Raw genomic sequence first — 4,949 nt, forward strand, 5'->3', positions numbered from 1 at the left:
AAATGCACTTTAATCAAAAGTTGAAAAGTAACAGAAATGTTTAATTTAGAAAAATCTAAAATGAGACGTCTAATTCTAATTTATCCATAATTTAATGCCTTCAACGTACATGCACGTTGTACAGATCAGCATTCTCTAGCTAACAGTTGATTAAGGATATATATATATATATATGTATGTATGTATGTATGTATGTATGTATGGATGGATGGATGGATGGATGGATGTATGTATGTATGTATGTATGTATGTATGCGTGTGTGCGTGTGTGTGTGTGTGTGTGTAAAGCCATTTAGGGCATTGATCAAATTTGGCATATACTCAATTATGCAGCTGTGTAGGGCATTGATCAAATATGGCATCTACACAGTCGTTTTATAATATGATGACATAATTTCCTTTAACAATAGTTTAAGAAGACTGTCAACCTAAAGACGATCCAAATCGAAGTCTGTCATCAATATAAATAGAGGACATTGTCTAAGTACTACCACATCAACCAAGCTGCAAACTAAAATGTCTTCCCATGCTTTCACCATGCCAATGCTCTCCTCCTTCTTTATCTTCTCACTTCTTGCCTTCATTGCTCAAGCTCAAGTTCCTGCCAATGAAACTTTCCAGCTTGTCGATGAGGGAGAATTCGGGCCTTACGTTGCCGAATATCAAGCAGACTATCGTATGCTCAGAGTCTTTAGCTCCCCCTTCCAACTTGGCTTCTACAACACCACCGCGAATGCCTTCACTCTTGCTCTACGTATGGGCTTGACGCGTTCAGAGTCACTCATGCGTTGGGTTTGGGAGGCCAACCGAGGAAGCCCCGTTGGTGAAAATGCGACACTCACATTCGGAACAGATGGAAACCTAGTACTGGTGGATGCTGATGGCCGAGTGGCTTGGCAAACCAATACTGCCAACAATGGTGTGGTAAGCTTCAAGTTGCCTCCAACAGGCAACATGTTGCTCTATGGCTCAAAGGGCAGCTTTGTCTGGCAAAGTTTTGACTACCCAACTGACACTTTGTTGGTTGGTCAATCTCTACGCGCCGGAGGAGTAAGCAAGCTTGTCAGTCGGGGCTCGGAGAAAGAAAACAAAGATGGGCCTTACACTTTGTTGGTTTCTGAAAATATGACTTTAGTCTCTGAAACATAATTTTTTTCATATAAAATTTGATATAAGTTTTTTACTAGAGTAAAACTCATTGACTAGATTCCACCTTAGCAAATTCCTTAATTATATTTAACTTAACACATTTATAAAACTTTGATGCCCAAAACATCCCTATTTGAATGTTTGATTTACACAACTAATTCCACACAAATTGTAAGGGAGAATTAATAATTTTACAACAAAATAATAATAATAATAATAATAATAATAATAATAATAATAATAATAATAATAAATTCATTGCATAATATATGATAACAATAAAACTTGCCTAATAAATGTATTAATTCATGCTTAGTTAAGTCAATAAAATTATATTTTACGAATAAATGTAGGTAAATTATTTCACACACACAAATATATATATAACAAAAAAAAAAAAAAAAAAAGCATGCTTCACATACATAAAATTCATGCAAAATAATTTCCCTACATAATAAAGCAAACCCAAATATATGCAAAATAATATACCTACATAAAAAAAATGTTATTATTTTATTTAATACTAGTTTACCTATTATTTGTACATATAATAATAAAATGTGCCCAATATATATGATGATACATACAAAATAAAATACCAACATAATGAAGAAATGTTATTTGATTCAAAATTAATTTACTTACAAAATAAAGCAATTGTTTTTTATTCAAGATTCATTTACCTATTATTTGTACATATATCTTATAATAATAAAATGTGCCAAATATATGTAATAATACAAGGAAAATAAATTACCTATGAAATAAAAGAATGTTATTTGATTCAATATTAATTTATTACCAAAACATATGTTATTTGCTCATCATAAATTTAAATATAGGTAGATTAATTAGTTTAATATGTTTGATCATATATTTAGTACTGTGTATGTATATGTATATGTGTGTGTCTATATATATATATATACACACACACACGTATGTATGTATATATATATATGTGAACATATAGTAATATTATATATATAGGTAAACTCTATATATAGTACTACTATACGTTCATATAGGTAAAGGGGTGTGATATCCACACACCCCACTTTACTTCTCATACACCTTTTTAATTTTCGGCCGTCGGATCGGATGAATTGAAGAAGATCAATGGACAGAAATTATCAAGGGACGTGTGAGAAGTAAAATGGGATGTGTGGATAGCACACCCCATGGGTAAACTATATATGTGTAAATATATATATATATATATATATTGAGCTTATGGTAGTAATATATACATTTGAACGTATATATGTGCGTGTTTGGGGTAATAATATGTGCAATAATTATATTTTCATTGTAATTAAGGTGAGTAATAACATTTATTATTTTGAATATTGTGGTACAAATTGTAAATATTTTCTAATTATAGGTCAATTACTTCTATATTTGGCAGTCATTTTTAAATTTGGGTTTTATTTGGATATTTATAACTAGATGGATTTTTATTTAGTAAATAGAAGTTGTAAGGGTCTATATCTAAAGAACCCGATTATTTTTGTACTACAAGAGCAACAACTCCCCAAAGTCGTTACTCTACTCTTAATTGGCTACTGTTTGTGATGGCCCATTAGACAATGTGACAGTGAGTAACGCCCCGGAACAGGATGAGGGTTATCATTATGAGCTAACCTTAGAGCTGTATCCGCAGGGTGGTATACCCGTCCTAGATGTACCCAAATTCAATAGCACATTGACATACCTCAGGCTTGGAATCGACGGAAACATCAAGCTCCACACTTACTATGGCGCAGTGGATTCATGGGAGCTTACCTTCACACTTTTCGACAGAGATTCGGTTTGGGAGACTGAGTGCCAACTGCCGTCAAGATGTGGGGAGTTCGGCGTTTGTGAGAACAACCAATGTGTTGCTTGCCCATTGTCTAATGGACTAGTTGGTTGGAATACCAGTTGTGTGCCTGAGAAGCTAACTTCTTGAGATCCAAAGAGTTTCCACTACTACAAGGTTGAAGGGGTTGATTATTTTTTTGAGCAAGTACACAAGGGGATCTTCTACAAAGGAGACCTACTGTGGTAAGAAATGTACTTCGGATTGCAAGTGTATAGGGTACTTTTACAACAAAGATACCTCAAGGTGTTGGATAGCTTATGATTTGAAAACCTTGACTAAGGTGGCCAGTCCTTCTCATGTGGCTTTACATCAAGGCACCTAACCACTAAAGTTCCTTGGCTAGATCACTTCCCATTTAATTTATTGTATTTTGCATTGTCCAAGTTGAATTATCATGAAATAAAAAAAAAAATTGAAACAAGTTTGTTTCAATTCTGCACATGGAGAATACCTTAAGGCTCGTTTGATATAATTATTCATTTTTATTTTTATTTTGGAATAAATAAAAAATACAAGAGAGAAATGAGGGATATAAAAAAGCAAAGAAAAGATGGTGAGACTGATGTACCAAAACCAAAAACCGAAAACGAAAACCTATAACTATTTTAATTAAGTTGCTTTCACTTTGAAGGTTTTCATTCATTCTTCTTTGGTTTTTCTCCTCCCTCCCACCACTCTTCTTCATTCCTCATTTCCTTTTACATACTTTCTTAAATCTCAGTAAAAATTAAAAACGAAATAATTATCAAACTCATTCTTAATTGTTAAATATATTTGCTTTTCTAATAGAAGCGATGATGAGAATAATGTTTTTAAGCATATATAGCCTTGCAGGCTGAACACATCTGGCATTGAAATGTTGAGTGGAAATGACAGTTGAGGGTCAAGTGCCTCAATTTCTACAGAAATCTAACTAATTCTCTGTTATAACTTGACATATGTCAAGGTAATCCTAAATCTGAAATTCTGTATAACTAATTAATAGCTGAAACCAAACATATCTACGGTACATTAAAAATAGGGCCGGTACCTTTTTAATTTGAAGGAGAATTTTGTGATGTAATAATATCCACGCATAACAGTCTGGTTTGATAGTATATAATAAGTAGTTTACAACATAAATATAAACTTTGTTACAGTAATACCAAGGTCATTATATGTAATTCTTGATTGTAAACTAGTTTTTGACAATTATGTAACATTTTTCCTTCTAGTAATTGATACTTTGAATCTTAACATAATATTGTAATACCATTAAACATGAAAGCAAAGAGCCCATAAGTAAATAAGGATGATGGATGTCACCAGTGGAGCCATGTACATGGCTAAGGTGGGGTCTGGCATAGGGAGGGTTTGAGGTTTTTAACATTAAAAATACTAATTAGTTATGCTATTGTATGGTTTTTTACGGTTTTAACCCACCTAACTAATGAAAAGTTTGAATCCTAAGTTTTCTTTTAGAGAATAGAAAACAATAAAAGTATTTTAAATGCTAAAAAACTAACCACTTTAACAAACAATAAAAATTTATGGTATTAAATTAAAAACTTCATTGTCATCACTACAATATATACGTGGCTCTTTGTAGATTGCAACATTTCACCACTCAATACACTCACTCTTAACTTAAGAAAGTTGTTTCTTAATTCCATACAGAATTACAGACCAGACTACACATTTTGAAGTCTTAAAAACAATAACCTATACCACTTGCCAAAGACAAAGAGGCACTTAGACGTAATCATATCTTCTTTGACTCTTAGCTAGTCTGCAAGTTTATTGATTTCTCTGATCAATTAGTAAGTTATTGACCACAAACCCCACAACAAAATGGTGTGGCGGAACACAAAAATAGACATATTTTGAAAACCACTCGAGCATTCCTCATTAGTGCACACTGCTCCTCACTCCTATTGGGCGGATGCCGTCAGATACT

At 32.8% G+C, this 4,949-nt stretch overlaps 1 pseudogene; it reads left to right on the top strand.

The window, feature by feature from the left end:
- The first annotated feature begins 516 nt into the window (after positions 1 to 516).
- LOC103926887 lies at positions 517 to 3,342 on the top strand (annotated as a pseudogene).
- Positions 3,343 to 4,949: the final 1,607 nt, after the last annotated feature.

This window comes from the organism of the source record quoted next, unplaced genomic scaffold (genome assembly GCF_019419815.1).
Source record: "Pyrus x bretschneideri cultivar Hongxiangsu unplaced genomic scaffold, Pyrus_bretschneideri_v1 Contig23, whole genome shotgun sequence".
Classification (NCBI taxonomy): Eukaryota; Viridiplantae; Streptophyta; class Magnoliopsida; order Rosales; family Rosaceae; genus Pyrus; species Pyrus x bretschneideri.